Source organism: Dama dama, chromosome 22 (genome assembly GCF_033118175.1).
Source record: "Dama dama isolate Ldn47 chromosome 22, ASM3311817v1, whole genome shotgun sequence".
NCBI lineage: Eukaryota > Metazoa > Chordata > Mammalia > Artiodactyla > Cervidae > Dama > Dama dama.
In genome coordinates, this window is record NC_083702.1 from 8,352,698 (window position 1) to 8,373,999 (window position 21,302).

At 39.2% G+C, this 21,302-nt stretch overlaps 1 long non-coding RNA gene across 1 annotated transcript in view; it reads left to right on the forward strand.

Annotated features, from left to right (window-relative positions):
- LOC133043547 (uncharacterized) overlaps positions 1–20,425 on the forward strand; it is a 76,076-nt gene extending 55,651 nt beyond the window's left edge. Inside the window, exon 3 of the long non-coding RNA XR_009689721.1 lies at positions 20,340–20,425. This is a non-coding gene — a long non-coding RNA (uncharacterized LOC133043547). The remainder of the gene's footprint in view (positions 1–20,339) is intronic.
- The last annotated feature ends 877 nt before the right edge of the window (positions 20,426–21,302 follow it).

Genomic DNA, 21,302 nt, shown 5'->3' on the forward strand with positions numbered 1-21,302 from the left:
ATTTATTTGCCCTTTTATTATCAAATTAAGAGGTCTTTATATATTCTGGGTATTAATGCCTTATCAGATATATAATTTGCATTTTCTCCCATTCTTGTGGGAGAAATCACTTCTTGATTGTATCACTTGATGCACAGAATTTAAACATTTTGATCATCCAGTTAATTTTTTTCTTTGGTTGTGCTTTAGGTATCATAGCTAAGAAATCATTTAATTGAAAATATGAAGATTTACACCTGTGTTTTTTGTCAGAAATGTATATTTTTAACTTTTACATTTAGATCTTTGATTCATTTTAAGTTAATGTTTATGTATGGTGTGAAGTAGCAGTTCAGCTTCATTCTCATGTGAATATCCAGTTGTCCCGGCACCATTTGTTGAAAGGATTATTCTTCCCCTCATTGAGCTGACATGGCATTAATTGTTCATCGGTCTGATCCAGTAAATTTGGGGCTGGGGTAATTTTTTAGGTCCAGTCTTCGTGGTTTGTCCTGGTCCAGAAGAGGCTCTTCTTAGCTGTCTCTTTCCCTGGTTCCTTACTAGTGAGTTACCTGACCTGTGGTTTAGTTTGTTGCTCCTGATTAAGAGGAGCTATTTTTCAAGAACTTCCTTAGGCCTGAATTTCCTACAGTCTGTTTCAAATAAAGCCAGTTTCTTTGGGGAGAGCTTTGGAGCTTTCTTATGGACTACTTCTCCCCCTGGACAGAATCTCTGAGTCATTACTCTGGATGTTGACCAGGATAGTATTGGGTTAGGGTTAGGGTTTTTTCATGAAAACCCAAATGAACTTCTTGGCAAACCCCATAGCTTTTTGTCTAATTGGCTTGTCTGTACTTGCGTGGAGCTATTGCCCCACGAGCTGGGGAGAATACAGCCCAGGCCACAGGATTCGTGGACTGCTACATCTTGGAGAGAGCCTCTGTCCTGTGGGTAGGGCTCGGTGGAGGAAGAGAGCCCATTATCTCCTGGTCCCACTCACCAGGCATTTAGCCTCTTCGGGTTGGAGTTGTAGAAGATGCGAAATCCTATGGTCTGCTCCTTCTAGTGAGTGGCTGGGAGCTGAGGAGAAGAGAACCTTCTTAGTCACACCCAACTGGAGTGAAACTCCATCACACTGACTCTGGAGTGGTGGATAAAAGCTCAGATGCCACAGATGTACCCTGTTAGCAAACTTTAGTCGAGTCTCTTGAGTGAACTACTACTTTATTTGATGTTTGCCTCTAGGACCATTTCCAGAGACTTAATTTTTCATTTTAGTAATTTTCACCAGCTTTGCTTATTTTCCAGGGGAGTTTGCTCTTGGGGCCCCTCATACTAAGATCCCAGAAGTTGAAATCTGTAATTTACACTCTGGTTGGGATTCATGCCAATTTAATTTCTGTAGCATCGTTTTGCTCCTGTATAGCTCTGCTCCCCTTTCCCTTTTGCTGTTAATGTCACAAATTACAACCCAGATTTATAATTCTTACTTTATGCGGTTGTCTTTTCAGAGACAGGAGAAAAAAGATAAGCAAAATGCATTTATATTCTCTTTAATGTTTACCTATATAGTTGTCTTTATAGATATTTTTTATTTCTTTGTGTGGATATGAATTATTCTCTAGTGTCTTCTCATTTCACACTGAAGGACTCCTTTTAGTATTTATTGTGATGCAGGTCTGCTGGCAACAAATTTCCTCAAATTTTTTTCCCCTCAGAATGTCTTTAATTTTTTTCTTCATTTTTGAAGGATAGTGTTGCTTAATATAGAATCCTTAGTTTACAGGCCTTTTTTCTTTCAGAACTTTGAATATGCCATCCCACTGCCTTCTGGCTTCTTGGGTTTCTGTTGAGAAGTCATCTGTTATTTGAATTGAATATCTCTTATACATGAAGACTCACTTTTTCTTTCTGCTCTCAAGATTTTTTGTCTTTTTATAATTTGAATATGATTTGTCTGGATGTGGATCTTTTCCAGTTTACCCTACTTGGAGTTATTGGACCTTCTTGAATGTGTGGGTTAACATTTTTCATCATATGTGAGAAATTTTCATCCATTATTTCTTCATATTCTTTCTGCCCCCTTTCCCCTCTTCTTCTGGGATTCCCATTATGCATATGTTGGACTTGGTGTTTCATAGGTCTCAGGGGACATTATCATTTTTCTTCATTCATTTCCCCAGATTGTATTACTTCAATTGATTGATTTTCAAGTTGACTGATTTTTTTTTTCTTCTTTTGCCTTGCTCAACTATTTCCTCCAATAAATATTCACCTCAGTTATTCTATTTTTTCAAAATTTCAGTTTTTTTTTTTTTTTTGTAATTTCTAACTTTTTAATGGTTAGACATTATTCTCCTACTTTAGGTTTTTTTGTTGTTGTTGTTAAGGCATGGTTTCCTTTAGCTCTTTGAACATATCTGAAACAGCTGGTTTAAGATCTTTTTGTTGTTTATTCGCCAAGTCATATCTGACTTCCCAACCCCATGGACTGCAGCACGTCAGGCTTCCCTGTCCTTCACCATCTCCCTGAGCTTGCTCAAACTCACGTCCATTGAGTCGGTGATGCCATCCAACCATCTCATCATCTGTCATCCCCTTCTCCTCCTGCCTTCGATCTTTCCCAGCATCATGTTCTTTTCTGATAAGTCGGCTCTTCTCATCAGTTGGCCAAAGTATTGAAGCTTCAACATCAGTCCTTCCAAAGATACTCAGGGTCAATTTCCTTTAAGATTGATGGGTTTGATCACCATGCTTTCCAAGGGACTCTCAAGATCTTCTTCAGCACCACAGTTCGAAAGCACCAGTTCTTCAGCACTCTGCCTTCTTGACTGTCCAGCTCTCACATCCATACGTGACTACTGGAAAGACCATAGCCTTGACTATATGGACCTTTGTCAGCAAAGTGATGTCTTTGCTTTTTAACACACTGTCTAGGTTTGTCATAGCTTTCTTGCCAAGAAGCAGTTGTCTTTTTATTTCATGGCTGCAGTCACTGTCCAAAGTGATTTTAGAGCCCAAGAAGAGGAAATCTGTTACTGCTTCCACCTTTTCCCCTTCTGTTTGCCATGAAGTGATGGGACCGGATGCCCTGATCTTAGTTTTTTAATATTGAGTTTTAAGCTGTCTTTTCCACTCTCCTCCTTCACCCTCATTAAAACGCTCTTTAGTTCCTCTTCGTTTTCTGCTTTTAGAGTGGTATCAGAGGCTGTTGGTATTTCTCCCGGCAATCTTGATTCCAGCTTGTAACTCATCCAGCCTGGCATTTCACATGATGTGCTCTGCGTAACAGGGTGACATTAAACAGCCTTGTCATACTCCTTTCTAAGTCCTGAACTAGTTAGTTGTTCCATATAATATTCTGACCATTGCTTCTTGACCCACAAATACGTTTCTCAGGAGACTGGTAAGATGGTCTGGTACTCCCATCTCTTTAAGAGTTTTCAACGGTCTGTTACAATCCACACAGTCAAAGGCTTTAGTGTAGTCAATGAAACAGATAGATGTTTTTCTGGAATTCCCTTGCTTTCTCTATGATCCAGTGAATGTTGACAATTTGATCTCTGTAATAGGTATAAATTCAAGCTTTGGGCTTCCTCAGGGATAGTTTCTTTTGCTATCCTCAGCATCTTCAGCATGCATTTTCTACTTTATAATCTGAAGTGAGTGCTCAGACTCCAGCCATACAATCTGTATTCCAGCTGTCAGGAAGGAGGAAGGTCTGAAGACTTGCTTGAAAAGTGAAAGTGAAAATGTTAGTCACTCAGTCATGTCCAACTCTTTGTGACCCCATGGACTGTAGACCACCAGGCTCCTCTGTCCATGTGATTCTCCAGGCAAGAATACTGGAGTGGTTTGCCATTTCCTTCTCCAGGGTATCTTCCCAACCCAGGCACTGAACCTGGGTCTGCCACATTGCAAGCAGATTCTTTACCACTGAGCCACCAGGGAAGCCCTAAACACGTGCTTATTCCCTTTATACTTCCTAGAAGTTCTACAAGATACTTTCACTTATAGACCATTGGCAAGAATGTTACACCTGATTTCAGGGGAGGCTTGGAATTGTAGTCACTAATCTACATTGCCATTTGTCTGAGTCTTTTATTACTAAGAAGAGGAGAATTGATTTAGGGGTGTAATTAGGATTTTTTTTTTTTAAATCATAGTCTGCCCCTTTGGTTATTCTAATATATATGCCTACCCTTCTTTTCGTATGTGCAGCACATTTACCACATCCTAAGAGAAACTACCCCAATGTTTTATTCAGTTACGACATTCAGTTCAAAGCCCAGGATATCTGAGTAGTGTATGGTCTTCTCTGGTGGGTATGGTTCAGGGCTTTTAAACTAAAAGACAAGGTAACTGTACCCCAAATAACTCATGTACAATAGGTGTAATAGCAATATGATAGCAGTAAAAAAACTACCATTTGGAAATTTTCTCTTTTTTACTGATATTCTTTATTTGGTTAGACATGGTTCATACTTCCTTTAGTTTTTTAGGCATGGTTTCAGAAAAGGGGAGGATTGGTAACATAAAATTCTCTGGTTTATAGCGATTATTAAGTGCTACTGTGTAGTAGTATATTTGAAGACTTTGTGTCCTGACAGAGGAACAGATTTCTGGATGAAACATGGTTTTTAACTTTGATAACTCTGGTCTTTTCCTTACTCACCTTTGTGCCTTGCCTGTCTCCACCCCATCTTAACTTAATGGCAGTCACAGTGAGGTGGTCTGAAACAATTGGCTCCCCATTGGTCCTGACACCCCCATTTTGTTTTGGCAATTGGGTTCATAGCCTTTATATGGCAGAGGTCCAGTCTTATCTCCATTTGGCAGTCACCTCTTTTAACTGTACCATTTTGGAACGTGGAGTGGTTTGCTCTTTCTACCCTATAAGGCTTCAAAGTAGGAGGCTTTTAGTCAGTTTAGATCGCAGGCCGCAGGGAAGAGAACACCTTCCTTAGTGACGTGTTCCGTTGTATCTCTTCTTACTGACTGGTGAGCTCCAGTCTCTTACCTCTCATTTTTCTTTTGTTTTTTTTAACTTCTTCTTTTGTATTGGGGTATAGCCAATTAAGAGTGTTGTGATGGTTTCAGGTGAACAGCAGAAGGGACTCAGCCATATATACTCATGTGTCCATTCTCCCCCAAACTCCCCTCCCATCCAGGCTGCCATATATACTAATAACATTCAGCAGAGCTCCATGTACTATACAGTAGGTCCTTGTTACCTTTTACCTCTCTTGTATAAATTGTTGAAAGTTGCAAGAAGCAGCCAACACATAGACCATTCTGAATCTTTCCTGTTTCTCTTAAAGCATTCCAATATAATCAGGTAGTGCTTTAATGAGGTGTTTTCTCACTGCATAACAGTTATCACTAGCTTTTCAGTCTTCAGTATCTGAAGGCTCACCGCAAATGTTATCTTGTTTTGCATGAAGCATTCTGTTCCTGACAGCAGATTATGTATTAGCATTATGTTCAACCATTTGCGACCCCCTGGCTCAGATGGTGAAGAATCTGCCTGCAGTGCAGGAGACATGGGTTTTGATCCCGTCGGAAAGATCCCCTGGAGAAGAGAATGGCTACCCACTCCAGTATTCTTGCCTGGAGAATCACATGGACAGAGGAGGCTGGTGTGTTACAGTCCATGGGGTCACAAAGAGTTGGACACAACTGAGCAACTAACACTTTCACTTTTTTTCAAAAGTAAAATAATAGTGATTTTAAATGTGATATAAGTTTATTGTCACCTTAGGTAAAAGAAGTCCAGATCTAGGTAACCCAGGAGTGGTGTGGTGCTAGGAAGACAATAGAAGATTTCCATGCTGCTGTACACTTACCTTTTCTTTTGATATCCACATCGTGTTGCCAGGACAGACACCTTCAAAATGCACTGTGTTAACTGCTGGCTGCTGCTGCGTGTTAGCATTCTACAGCGTCTGCTCTTAGATGTAGTTGTAAAGTGGAGAGTCCCACAGTGCTTTGGAGAACACTTTCATTGTGTTTTTTGTTTGGGAAATGGATTTCTTTGCCTGTAGTCTTTTTTCCCTCTTTATTTCAGAGCATTAAATATAATTGTACTGAAGTTAAAAACATATTTATTGATGTCTGTTACATTTTATTCCATCAGAACTTCTCAGCACCTTTTTCAAAATATTAATTGGCTGAGAGTAATATGTTTGAAGCAAGAGGCTGTCAGAAGGGAAGAATAATGGACCATGACTTAGCTGTTTTTATTTGAGATTTATTGTATTTCCAGAGATTCTGCCTTGATTGAAGCCATTGATGACCATGAGCAACTGAGAATATATTTTTAAACACAAATTCTGCACTGTTTACTGTGAAGGTAATGTGAAGAGCCAGTGCTCTGGTATGGTATACCATACCATACCAAAGATGGTAACTGATCTTGTCAGAATAGATTCATTTAATTAATAGGGTAGCTTTTATAATTAAAGTGTAATCAGAAGAGTAATGGATGAGTGTGATGGTGACATAGGCTTCTCAGGTGGCACAGTGGTAAAGAATCCGCCTGCAATGCAGGAGATGTGGGTTCGACCCCTGGGTCGAGAGATTCCCTGGAGAAGGAAATGGCAACGCATTCCAATATTCTTGCCTGGGAAATCCCATGGACAGAGGAGGCTGGTGGGCTGCAGTCCATGGGGTCGTATAGAGTTGGATGTGACTTGGCGACTAAGCATACACGCCTGTACACATGCTGGCGACATGCCTCGGTGTTTCATGGCAAAGGCGGCAGGTGCTGTCACGGATGTACATCGTCCTGAGGGTCCCTCGCTGTAGCACCAGTGGGTGCCCGGGAGCTCTAGTCTGGCCGCTTCTCCTCGACCCGCAGACACTCGGGTCTTCAGTGTACCTCTCTGAGAGTGTGTTCCTGTATTTGGATTTGAGTTTGCTGTAGTCCTATAAAATTGTGACAGTTTCTGGATTTTTCTCTTCTTTTTATGGCCAGATATTTCATTCTCAGTGTTTTGAAATGTTTGATCAAGAATTTAGGACATATTCATGGCTCATTTTATAAGGAAGGGAGCATACTCTTAAGATATGGGGAGAGAGCTCACTGGGGAACCTAAGGACGTGAACCTCTGGCCCTGGAAAACAATGCTTCTCCTCAAACACTGCATTGTAGTGTGGAAACAAAGCGTAGTACTGTACACGTCTTCCCTTTCCCCCAACTGCTGCTTGTCTTCATCCTCGATGAGGTTTGTCTCAACAAGTTTTTCATTGCAAAGTCAGTATGTTCAAAAATAACTAATTTTTTTCATATTATTCATACCTGAACAGCATCACTAGGGCAGATTTTCTATACTGTGGCCTGGCAACATTTCAGGTTGTCTTAACATATCGGAGTGTAAGGTTTTAGTGTCAGAGAGGAGGTGACAGAAGAATTCCTAACTTGAAAACTGTCTCATGATGGATTATGCAGTTTCGTAGGTGAAATTACACGTATGTTCAGATCATATTTAAATTTATTCAGGTATTTTATACATAGCGTGTGGACTTCTAAACATCCATCATTCTTATTCTTAGAGAAGAAACTTCTAAAAGACAAATAGAATTCCACAGTTAAAAATCAGAACACATTTGAGTACCGCAGAAGAAGGATTAGGAATCATAAGGAAAGCATATCTGTAGTGTTTGTGGGCATGAGTATAGTTCAAGGAATGTAATGAAGTCATCTTGCCAGAATAGTGCTTTAAATGTTAGGCAGCCTTTTCTTGTCGGGGTGGGGGGGTGGTGGTGGTGGATGGAATTGGAGATGGGGTTGAGGCAAATCGTCAAATTTCTATTAAATTTTCACATGCGAAAAAAAAAAAAAAGGCCACCTGATAGTTAAATTCTGTGTACTTCTCAAGGATAACTTCTCATAATATTCTTTAAGAGAACAGGACAGAGAGTAATAATTTTTATTCAGAGTGACTTGCCCCAGGTCATATCGCCAAACTCAGTGATACAAGGTACTAAGATACAGGTCACATATTATAACTTTTCCCTGAACCAGCGCTACTGCAGTTGTCTCTAGGGGGCCAGGCAGAACGTACCAAACTCGAAAGTCAGGCAGCAGACTAAGGTAAACAGCTTCCCCTACAGTCTGTTCTCTGTGCGGCTGTTAAAGTGATCTTTCAAAACATACATCAGATCATATCACTCCATTGCTTAAAACCTCATGGGGCATCCAGTGTTTCATAGAACGTACTTCGCTACCCTCTTTCTCTGCTCCCTGCCCAGCCTGGTCTTTAATTCCTTGAAGATGTCAAGCTCATTCCCACCTCACGGCCTTTGAGCTTGTACATGTTGTTTCCTCTGCATGGCAGACTGCTGCTTGTCGGATTCGGGTAGCATCAGATTGTGCAGTGGTTAGAAGCGTGGGTCCTGAAACCTGATTGCCTGCATTCAAGTTACTATTTAACCTCTCAGTTCCTTCATTTCCTGAGCTGTAAAAAATTGGATAATATAAGTAAATACCTCTTAATGTTGTGAAGGTTGAATACACACATATGAAGTGTCTCACACAGATAAGTGCTCATTAAGTGTTGGCTATTATTCAAGTCTCAGCTCAGAGATTATCTCCTCAGGGAGACCTTTCTTGAACATATAATTTAAATGAGCCATCCCACACCCCCCGTAAAAGTTACAGTTACCTGAAATTATTTTACTGTGTATTTATTTTTGTGTGTGTGTCTCTTTCACTGTAATGTAAGCTCCATGAAAGAAGGAATATTTTCTCTTGCACTCCCAGTGCCTAGAACAGTGCCTGATATTCAGTATATACTTGTTGGGTGAATTGATGGAAGTCAGATCCATCCCAGAAGGTCCTCTTAGTGACATTAAGACTGAAGGCAGGCAGTCTCACGCAGTGAAGGGTGTGCCCATGTGTACCCAGCACCTTTAGGTTGTGGTCTAGGCTGTGGATATCTGGCAGGGGCGTGTAGAGAGGTGATACAAAGAAAAAGAGTTGAACCCGCAGATAAAATACATATTTTACTTTTCTTGATTCTCAGTGTTTTTATTTATTTCTCCTGCTTCCAGCTGGTAAGTTCATGTCCTTTTTTATAAGCCCTTGAGCTTACTTGTGTCTTTAAGTTTGGGGACAGCTGGTTGCCCCTCAGCATTATAAAGTTACAGCTTTATTGAGCTTCGTCTAAAATAGTGTGAGTAGAAAGTACCGATATGTAATTAGATACTCAGCTGTATATGATAATTTTAGGAATCAGAGGGATGGTCTAAAACTCAAAGTAGGCAATCTGAGACTAGGCATTCCTGAGTTACCAACAGAGTCAGGTATGATAACAATTTATCATTCCCTTGTGTCTGTACCTCTGCCTTTTCCTCTTACTGTCTTTTTTTTTTTTTCTGTTTTATTTCTTATATTCCTTTTTGTTTCTGTTTTCTACTCATGTCCATGTTTTCCATATGTGTATGAGTGAAAATGTTAGTCACTCAGTCGTGTCCAACTCTTTGTGACCCCGTGGGCTGTGTAGCTCACCAGGCTCTTCTGTCCATGGAATTCTCTTGGCAAGAATACTGGAGTAATAGCAAATGAAACAACTGACAAAGGATTAATTTCCAAAATATACAAGCAGCTCATACAACTCAATACCAGAAAAACAAACAACCCAGTCAAAAAGTGGGAAAATGACCTAAACAGACATTTCTCCAAAGAAGACATACAGATGGCTAACAAACACATGAAAAGATGCTCAACATTGCTCATTATTAGAGAAATACAAATCAAAACTACAATGAGGTATTGCCTGACACCAATCAGAATGGCCATCATCAAAAAGTCTAGAAATGATTAATGCTGGAGAGGGTGTGGAGAAAAGGGAATGCTCTTGCACTGTTGGTGGGAATGTAAATTGATACAGCTACTATGGAAGACGGTATGGAGATGCCTTAAAAAACTAGGAATAAAACCACCATATGACCCAGCAATCCCACTCCTAGGCATATACCCTGAGGAAACCAAAATTGAAAGAGATACATGCATCACATTGTTCATTGCAGCACTATTTACAGTAGCTAGAACATGGAAGCAACCTATATGTCCATAACAGATGAATGGATAAGGAAGTTGTGGTACATAGACACAACAGAATATTACTCAGCCATAAAAAGGAACACATTTGAGTCAGTTCTAATGAAGTGGATGAACCTGGAACCTATTATGCGGAGTGAAGTAAGTCAGAAAGAGAAAGATAAATACCATATTCTAATGCATATATATGGAATCTAGAAAAACGGTACTGAAGAATTTATTTACAGGGCAGCAGTGGAGAAACAGACATAGAAAATAGACTTATGGACATGGGGAGAGGGGAGGAGAGGGTGAGATGTATGGAAAGAGTAACATGGAAACATACATTGCCATGTATAAAATAGATAGCCAACAGGAATTTGCTGTATGGCTCGGTAAACTCAAACAGGGCCTCTGTATCAGCCTAGAGGGGTGGGAGGGGAAGGGAGATGGGAAGGAGGTTCAAAAAGGAGGGGATATATGGCTACCTATGTCTGATTCATGTTGGGGCTTGACAAAAAACAACAAAATTCTGTAAAGCAATTATCCTTCAATTAAGAAATAAATTTTTAAAAAGTAAAAAAAAACAAACCAAAAAGATAATACTGGAGTGGTTTGCCATGCCCTTCTCCAGGGGATCTTCCTGACACAGGAATTGAACCTGGATCTCCCTCATTGCAGGCAGATTCTTTACTGTCTTAACCACCAGGGAACTGAAATGATGTTTCTCTTATCTGACTGGCTGCTGCATCCAGTACCCAAAATCGCATTCATTATCCCCTCAGGTAAAGGTCCTCCTCCTCTCTTCCCTGTTTCTATTAGCAGAATTCGTGTTCTGCAGTCATTCTGGCTTAAAACCTCGGTATCACCTCTGATACCTCCTTTTCTTCACTCCCCCCATAACCAAATACAAACCAATTGTATCACTTATAAATTCTCTCTTACTCATTCCACATTAACTGAGCAAAGATTTGACTTTCTGCTCTAGAAAGTGCTAGGTATGGCTCCATGTTGTGTGTGACAGTTCCTGTCTTTCTGCATTTACTACTGCAAGTCAGGATTTCAGTAAGTTATACTTTGCCTAATGAAAGTAACTTTGTAACTTTTTCCCCAACCTCATTGTCCTTTTTGCCAATCCAGTATTTATTCCACTGCCAGATTGATCCTCCAAAACATGGTTTGATTATGCTGTTCCCTACTTTAAATTTTTATTTTATTTTATATTGAACTGTAGTTGATTTATTCCTGTTTCCTAGAGTGAAGCTCAGCTTGCTATCCCAGGCACATCTCATGTAACTTGTATGCGATTGCCCTTTTGAACATCTTCTACACCTTTCCACACCCTTGTTTTTATTTAGGCTGTTCTGTCTCCTGGAAGAATATAAGCTCCCTGAGGTCAGGAATTTGTTTTATTCACTGTAGCATCCCTCAGCACCCAGAAAAATACCTGGCGTGTAGTAGGTACTCAGTAGATATTTATTGAGGGAATGAGTAAAAAATAAGTTAATCTTGTCAGTAGTACCCATTTAGAAGTGTTTGTTGACATACAGTCGATTTACAATGTGTTAATTTCTGCTTACAGCAGAGTGACTCAGTTAATGCATATATTCTTCTCCACATTTTTTTCCATTATGGTTTATCACAGGATACTGAATATAGTTCCCTGTGGTATGCAGTAGGACCTTGTTGTTTACCCACTCTCTGTATAATCGCACACTCCCAATACTCCCCCCCCACGCCTCCCTCCCTGTGGACAACCACAGGTCTGCTCTTTATGTGTGTGAGCCTGTCTCTGTGTTGTGTGTGCACGCGTGCTAAGCTGCTTCAGTCGTGTCTGACTCATGGCAACCCTGTGGGCTGTAGCCTGCCAGCTTCCTCTGTCCATGGGATTCTCCAGATACGGACACTGGCGTGGGTTGCCATGTCCTCCTCCAGGGGATCTTCCCGACCCAGGGATTGAACCCATGTCTCTTACATCTCCTGCACTGGCAGATGGATTCTTTACCACTAGTGCCACCAGGGAAGCCCCATTCTGTTCTATAATACTGTCCATTTTTTATGAGTGCTTTCAAACTTTAGTGTCTTAGGAACCTTTTCTGATCTTATGTGTATTTTTATTTAAAAGTAAATACCTACCTGTGACAGAACCTTTTTCTCTTTTTTTTTCTGTATCAGTGCTGACTGTGTATATGTCATGTGGTTTCCATGAGGTTAATATAGTCAGTAGATGAGCAAATGTTCATTGAGTTCCTATTCCGTGTCAAGTATAATATCCAGCTACTTGAGTGAAAAAGACAGTAGGACAGAATCTCTTTGCTCAGTGCACTTACCTGCCCAGTGGAGGATCAGTCTGTTTTAATAGTAGTAAAAGTGAGAAGCAAGCCCGGAATCTTATGGAAGCGTAGCCTGTTGGAAAGTGATAATAGGGAGAAGAAGGTGGGTTGCAGAAGAGGCGATTCCAGCAGTCACAAGTAGAAAGCAGCAGCAGGTGCTTAGAGGGGAGTAGTGAGAAGTGAAGCAAGTGCTCTGAAGGGCCTTGTACTGCTGTTACTGAAGAGGCAGTTCTGTATTGTTAGCTTTTATATGTTTTGTTGGAATAAGAGGAAAGACTTGGATGGCTGATTCCCCCTTGGGAGAAGCTGAAAACCTGAAGTGAGCAAAAACTGAAGATCCATGGAAGTTTCTGAAAAAAAAATTACTTGGGTGGTAAAGTTTTTGTTAGTTGAAATGCCTTCCTACTTGAGTGATAGGCTATATAAGCAATTCCAGTTTGAAAATAATTTTTTTTCTGAGAATTTGAAAGTATATTCTATCTCAGTTTCCAGCGCTGATGTTAAGAAATCTGATGTCATTTATTGTATCTCCCAATGTTGTAGGTAAGTCATTTGGGCAGGGCTTAGTTTGGGGGATTCTTCTGTTCCACATGGTGTTAACTTGGTCCACATGGTGGCATTCAGCAAGTGACTGGGTTTGCCTAGTGGGTACAGGAGAGAACCTGCCTGCCACTTTGATGGGGGTATCTGGAAGGCTAGTCTTAGCTAGGTCCCTTTTTTTTCCAGTGTAGTCCTGAGACCTCTTTTTATGGTCTGTCCATCATAGTAGTTGAACTTCTACTACAGGAGTGCAGGGCTTAGACAATAAGAGTTTTAAAGATTTGGTTTATCTGTTAAAGTAAATCGAGGGGAATAAAAGTAAAAATCTGTACAGCTAAAAAAAAGTTTCATTAATTGATTTTAAAAACCACTTTTTATACAGAGAAACTTTTTTTTGAAAGAAGAACCATATCATTTGGTTGTGTGAAACTCTTTTATCACGGGTCATAATACAAAATCATGATAGTGTATACTTTTTCAGATTTATCATCTGTCTGCCTGAGCTCTTCCACTCCTCTGACACATTTCGTGCTGTTGCTTCTAGTTACATATGCCACTCGGCACCAGCAGAAGGCATGCGGCCCACAAAGGGGGTGGGGAGGAGAAAGGATGAGGCGGAACCAGGCCAGCAGGAGAGGGAAACAGATGGGTTGTGGGAGATGACCCTGCCCCCGTGTTGTTTTTGTTCTGGCTGCTACTGATCATATGTGAATCAGCAGCCAAGAAACTGAAGTTGGTGATCCTATGATGAAAAAGAAAGTTTGACTTTGGATTCAGTAGAAGTATAAATTTACACCATCAAAACATGATGCAGATTTTTTTTGCTCTTGGTTATTTTAATTACATTTCCTTTGAGATATTTCGGAAGGTATTTTGAGACATAACTTTAATTTTTCTAAATAGCATTACACATCTAATCTGAGATAAATATTACTCTTTCAGCTTTTCTTCTTCATGCAAATTGTACATTAAATACAATTTTAGGAGTATTCAAGAACTGGTAGAGTAGACTTAATCTATGATGGCAATGCCTCAGCATTTTTGGTTCTTGTCTCTAGATTCCCAGTTAACTAGGACTTTCTCCTGTGGGCTATTTAAAAGTGAGTAGAAAGTAGGTATGTTTGCTGGAGAAATAAATCTTCCCAATGTATATATTTCATGCTAAATATTCTCTCTTTTCTTTTGTCAGTGCTTACCCTTGACTTTTGTTTGGCTTATTTTCTAAGGTGAAAATTAAGGAAACCTTGCTTTATGTCTTACCAAGTCTTTACTTGGTTCTATGGAAGACTATTATTTAAAAAAAATTTTTTTTTAAATTATAAGAATGTTAGCAAACATACATCAATATAGAGATAACAACAGTATAATGAATCTCCATATGCCCAATATAAAGCTTCAGTAGTTAGCAATGTTCTGTCACTCTTGTTTCATCTGTTCTGCCGGCCCCTAATGATTTTTTATGGAAGAATTTTTGTAATACCATTTAGTGTTAGCATTTTGAAAGAAATCTTTCAATTAAATTGAAATTAATTAACTTGAAATCGTTCAGTTAAATACTACTATAGCATGTAACTTGCCTGGTAAAAATGTGTGGTAAACTATCTATATAGGTATGTAAAATTTTCATGTGACTTCTTCAAGCCCTTAATAATCTTATAAATATGGAACTTAATCCCTTTACCAGCTCAACTGGAAAAGAATCTGCATGCAATGTGGGAGAACTGGGTTCAATCCCTGGGTTGGGAAGATCCCCTGGAGAAGGGAAAGGCTACCCACTCCAGTATTCTGGCCTGGAGAATTCCATGGACTGTATAGTTCATGGGGTTGCAAAGAGCAGGACATGACTGAGCAACTTTCAACAATCAGATGCTAAACTATTAAAATAAATTCTGAATGGAACACTGAATAAAAGTTCTTCAAACTGCGTTTTCTTTCATTCAAGGTAGTGGCAGGCAGTCATGGTCCAGGTCATTACAGGATTCGATATTCCCTTCTGTAATCTATTGAAAAGGCACGAGTCTAAAACACATCACTTTTTAAACTTCATTTTTCTTCATGCCTGGACTTGACTTGGTTTGACTTTCTTTGAGGGGCCATATTCTGGTTTCTTTTAAAGAGATATCTTTTCTTTTTTTTTTTTAAAAGAAGTACTGGTTATGTGTATTAAGTGCATACCAGAATTACAGACTCATGCAGTTTAACTTCATTTGCTTTGTTAAAAAAATCAGGATATCATGTGATGGGTGGATCTTTATTGTCTTTTGGGAGTACTAACACATGTGAATGTCAGATCTCTGAATCTTAGCAATAATAATTTTCTAATTCAAAGTAATAGGAGAAAGGTTGTTCTGAATTACTGAAAAATAAATTTAAGGACACTTTAAAGAATAGACAGTTTATTCTTTCAAACTCAGTGACTAATATGGGTTAGTTTAGTAAATTATTTCTTAAGCAGAGATCTTGCCAAACTATTTCAAAATTATTGTGGTAAAAAACATGATACTAAAGTTACCATCTTAATCATTTTTAAGTGGATAGCTCAGTAGTGTTAAGTATATTCACATTATTGTCCAACAGATCTCTAGAATTTTTGTATCTTACAAAGCTGAAACTCCACGTTGAGAAACACTATTGCCAGGCCATTTTAAATGCAAAAATAGCTCATTTGAAATGAGAAATATACATTTACATATTAATATTGACTGTGTTATATGTTAGTCTCTTTTGTAATTGTGTTAAGAATTATACATTATGAGGCAGTATTTTAGTTTTTCTCTTAATCTGGTAAACATTATAAAATTATTGGCATTCTTTTATCCTACCCCTCCCTCAAAGTAGCATAAAATTTTTCTTAATCTCATACTTGGTTGTAGACTCACAGATATCAGTGAAGTCTGAAATAAGGAGATTTTGCTGTTTTGTTAAGAACTTTTTGTATGAAACTATAATTCTGCCCCAGCAGCTTACCTGGAGTACTTGAATGAGGTTTGCTGATTCCTGTCCAGTCTTCTTATATCATTCAGATTTTCCTCAAGACCTACCTGTCTTGGTCCCCAGATTATCTTTTAAGTGTCTTTCATTTGCTTTTGTCTTCTGGACAAGTATTTATCAAGTGGATGTTAAACGTGCAAATACTATTTGCAGGGTCTGTCTACTCTCTACACACACAGCTGCTACCATCTCAGTTAAACATCATTTTCTAATGAGAGGTATGAACTCATATAGTCTATAATGACTTAGCAAATGTCTTTTCCCAGTTTTATTGAGATATAATCGATATATAGCACTGTGTAAGTTTAAGGTGTAAAGTGTAAATAATGACTTGACTTATGTATACTGTGAAATGTTTACCACAATAAGTTTTGTTAACTTTCATCATCTCATATAAACGAAAAATTTCTTTTTCTCTGTGATGAGAGCTGTTAGGATATACTCCTTTAAAAACTTAGAAATATATAGCAGTGTTAGCTCTACTTGTGATTGGAAGTTTGTATTTTTGACAACCTTCATCCGGTTACTCCACCTCCCACCCCCACTACTGATAACTACAAGTGTGATCTTTTTTTGTGTGAGTTTTATATTTTTGCATATATTTGTCTTTTTCTGTCTGATTTATGTCATGATGTGCTCAAGGTCTCTCCATATTTTTGCAAATAGCAGTATTTCCTTCTTTTTGTGGCTGAGTAATATTCCAGTGTATATTCACAACCCTAAAGTTGAAGTTTTGGTACTGTCCTGCTGCTGCTTTCCTTAGGACTCATTTAAGGGGGGGCGGGGGCGGGGCAGAGAGAGAGTGTGTGTGTGTTTAAACTCACTTCTCAGTGCCATCATCTATGTGCGTTTGTGTGTCTGTGTGAGCATGCTCATATGTTTCAGGGTGATTGAGGATTCTGTCCTAAGGAGTTTAAGTTTCAAAGGATTACTACCAACACCCTGGCCAAGTTTTTTTAATCTAAAATCTCACTGATTTATACTTTAGTGAAATTGAATCCAACTTTACAGAGAAGTTTCAATGCAGCTCCCTAGCCTGTCAGACTCAGAACCCCCTTTTCTGTCCGCCGTGGACATGAAAACCTAAGCTGTGTGGCCATTAAGACCAGCAGCTCCCCAGAGCCAACCGTGTGCTGCACCACGTCTTGGCTACTTTCGTCTCACCGCTGTGATTCCTGGTTCCTGCCTCATTCCTGGAGCCAGAGGTTTCTCTACTTTCTTGTTAGTTCAGCTGTGCATTTACAGAAAGAAAGAAAGTCACGTCACTCAGTCGTGTCCGACTCTTTGTGACCCCATGGACTGTAACCTACCAGGTTCCTCCGTCCATGGGATTTTCCAGGCAAGAATACTGGAGTGGGTTGCCATTTCCTTCTCCAGGAGATCTTCCCGACTCAGGGATTGAACCCGGGTCTCCCACATTGTAGGCACACGCTTTACCCTCTGAGCCACCAGGGAAGCTCTCGTGCATTTAAAACCCTTGTTCAGATTTATCCAGCATTTCTAGGTGTTTTATAGCTAGGAAACATTCAGACTACCTGGTCCCTGCCCCATTGCTAGAAATCGAAATCGGCCTCTTCACTCGACAAAATAGACTGGAACCCAAAGATGGCACCTGAGGCCACACAGCATGTCTGAGAAACACCTAGACTTAGGCTCTGGGCCTCCTGAGGTTTCTCTCTCCTGCAGGGGATAAGGAAAGATGTGGCTCAGTCATGAACTCGAGCGACTTTGGGCAGACCCTGAGCCCACACCCCACTGCCCAAAGCCTGTCCTGGGGTGGAGAGCACAGGGCCGGGCCCATGGAGTTTGGGGAAGGGATGCAGGGGTGGCGGAGGGCAGGGGCAGACGGGGCTCTGGGAGAGGCTGGGCACTCAGGCTTCCTGGAGCCAGGCTGCAGCTCTTCCATGTGGTACACAGAGAGCCGGCCCACACCCCCACACAGAGCTCTTCTCCCCGCAAAGGATTTTTGAATATCATAAAATTGAATTTTTTAGTCTGAAAAGGCTCCTGTTAAGGAAAGCAAACATGCTATTAGCTAATAAGCCAGATGGATTAATCATGTATAACAATTGTTTTCTCCTGGTACACATAGAGACATGGCTTAAATGATGGTAAATCATAGACAAGATGGGCAAAATTCTTTGAAGGTCAGATTCTGGATTTTCTTGGTAGGCATTTGTTATTATATAATTCCTACAATTTTTCAAACCCTTTAACAGTTGTTTCTCCAGTGTTTGCCCATATTATCTCTTAGACTGTTGCATTCCTAAAATATATTTTTTCTTTTGAACATCCCTCACTCACTTTCTTTCACCCTTTTTGGAGTAGAGAGTCCTTCTTAATATCCTTGTTCTTCTTAATGTCAAACCCCACCCCCCTTAATTGCTCTTACCTGGATCATTTCCTTTCCTTTGTATTTTATGAGGATCAACTAGAACTACAGTTAGCTTTGGGCACAGTGAAAGCTTTACATGAAGGTGGATGTGATGGTCCTTTTAGTTTTCAATGTCTTTCTTCATTTCATGGCTTTCCAATATTTTGGTGATTTCTTCATCTGAAGCATATTAGATGCAAGTCCTCACTAAAGTCTGCAGGGAGCCCCTAGGCCCCCTTTTTAGATTAAGAATTATAGCCTCTTCATTAAAAAAACAATATATATTTTAGAGAAAATTTGGAAACTAAAATTAAAATTTTTCATAGTCCAACAAACAAAACCCATTTTTTGTTTTGGTAAACTTCCTCATGGCTTCAGTTGGTAAAGAATCTGCCTGCAATGCAGGAGACCCTGGTTTGATCCCTGGGCTGGGAAGATCCCCTGGAGAAGGAAATGGCAACCCACTCCAGTATTCTTGCCTGGGAAATCCCATGGACAGAGGAGCCTAGCGGGCTACAGTCCATGGAGTCACAAAGAGTTGAACATGACTGAGTAACTCTTTATGGTCTTTTTTCCCCTGTGTAATATTTTTATATGAGTATGTATTTTTATATCATACTTTTTAAAACTTTAAATAAATATTTTCTGCATTTTAAATGCTTTGAAAAAAATCTTCTTCATAATTCCACAGGATTTGGCGGGTGAATATAGTCTTAATTCCCTAAACCATTAATTCTCATGTTTTTGAAAAGACTTTCTTGTTATTTGTATTCTTTTTCATTTTTAAAGATCTTTTTCTTATGTTGGCATGTGTTTTGCTTTTTAGTATCCCATTCCTGGGTACTATGATTAAGTATTCAGGTAGGTTAAAATATTTGAGCTAAAAACCAAAAACACTACTTTGAAACACTACTTTGAAAAGATAATATACACCTCAGTGTTCATAACAGCATTATTTACTCTTGGCTGTATATGGAAACAACCTACATGCCTGTCAACAGATGAGTGGATAAAGCAGACGTGATATACATATATATATACACACACACGTACATATATATGTATATATATGTGTACACACACACACATACACACAGTGGAACACCATTCAGCCATGAAAAAGAACAGATTTTTGCCATTTGCAGCAACATGGATGGACTTGGAGGGCATTTTGTTAAGTAAAATAAGTCAGAGAGAGAAAGACAAATACTGTGTGATATCACTTACATGTGGAATCTAAAAATATACAACCAACTAGTGAACATAACAAAAAAGAAGCAGACGCACAGATACAGGGAACAAGCTAGTGGTTTCCAGTTGGGGGCTGGTGGGGGTGGAGAGGCAATATGGATGGAAGAGGAATGAGAGGGATAGACTGTTGGGTGTCAGGATCAAGGATGTAGCATACAAAATGGGGAATATAGCCAGTATTTCGATGGAAAGTAACCTTTAAAAGTTGTATAAAAATTTTAAAAAATTGAGCAATTATCCATTATCAAACAGACATCTCCGTATTTCTGTGTGGAATCTAGTGGTTAAGGAATTCTTTTCTTAAAGAAATTTTCTCCCCCAGATTAAGTTGGTGCAATATACTTTAATATCATTAAGTATTATTTCTCAAGATATTTTTCCTTAGTAGTTGGAAGGTAACCGTGATCTCATAGCTCTTTCTCCTTGCTACTGTTTCCTTTTATCCTATGAGACATGTGTGTGTGTTGGTTTTTTTTATTTCTATAGTGTTTTATTTATTTAAAAATTTATTTTAATTGGAGGATAATTACTTTAGAATATTGTGATGGTTTTTGCCATATATCGACATGTTTGTGCGTTACTTTTATTTCAATTGTACATTGTCCTCCCGAGTGATATAGTTGAGGACAATTGCCAGACTTGAAATCTCATGCACTCTGTGAGCATAGTAAATATTAATTTAATAAATAATGCTAGCTTACTTTACAAAAAACTTTTTAAGAATAGTGGTAGCGCACCAGTAATGTGATAATTAGTATTCAGCATTCTGTACTCAGTGGAATAGTCTCTTTTCCACATGTAAACTTTTCCTTTCCTTTTCCATTTCCAGGTTGCCATCACGAAAGCCAAGGTGGATTTCTCCAGTGTAGTGTGCCTGCCCCCTTCCGTCATTGCTGTGAATGGGCTGGACGGAGGAGGGGCCGGCGAGAATGATGATGAACCCGTTCTGGTGTCCCTGTCCGCGGCTCCCAGCCCCCAGAGCGAGGCTGTTGCCAATGAACTGCAGGAGCTCTCCTTGCAGCCCGAGCTGACCCTCGGCCTCCACCCTGCCAGAAATCCCAATTTGCCTCCACTTAGTGAGCGGAAGAATGGTGAGTAGATATGGAATTATTGAATTGCATGATTTGAATGAAGATCTTCATGTTTATAATGTCATAGATCCTTTATTTTATGTCTCTTGGAAGTTTCTTATAATCTTACTATTTTTTATAAAATGGGGAAATAATAAGTTTAGATGATCATTGTAAGCCCAGCATTTCCTGCCTGGATTGCCATAATTATGTTCTATTTTTTTTTTCTACTTCTTTGCTTCTCCTTATGTAGTAATATTTCTCATTTTTAAAACCCATACACACATTTATGTAATACTTATATTAATTGGGGAGATAAATTGTTTTGGCTAATTTTGTCCTTTTAATTTTCCATAATTTTAGAATCAGCTTGTGAAGTTCTATAAGAAAGCTCATTGGGATTTTTTCCTCCAAATGAAAAATTTCAAACATATGATGAAGTAGAGAGCTTTACAATGCACTCCTTTATATCCATCACTCAGATTCTGCCATTAACATTTTATAATATTTTCTTTATAATAGATCTATCCCTTTGTGCATCAATCCACCTTATTTTTTGGATGCATTTCAAAGTAAATTGCAGACATTTCCGTTTTATCAAAATATAACATTGATACAGAATAACACACAAATTGTAAGCATTGTGGTTGTTGAGTTATCATAAAGTGAATATACTTGTGCATAATTACTACTTAAGGAAGAAATAAAACATTTCCAGCACC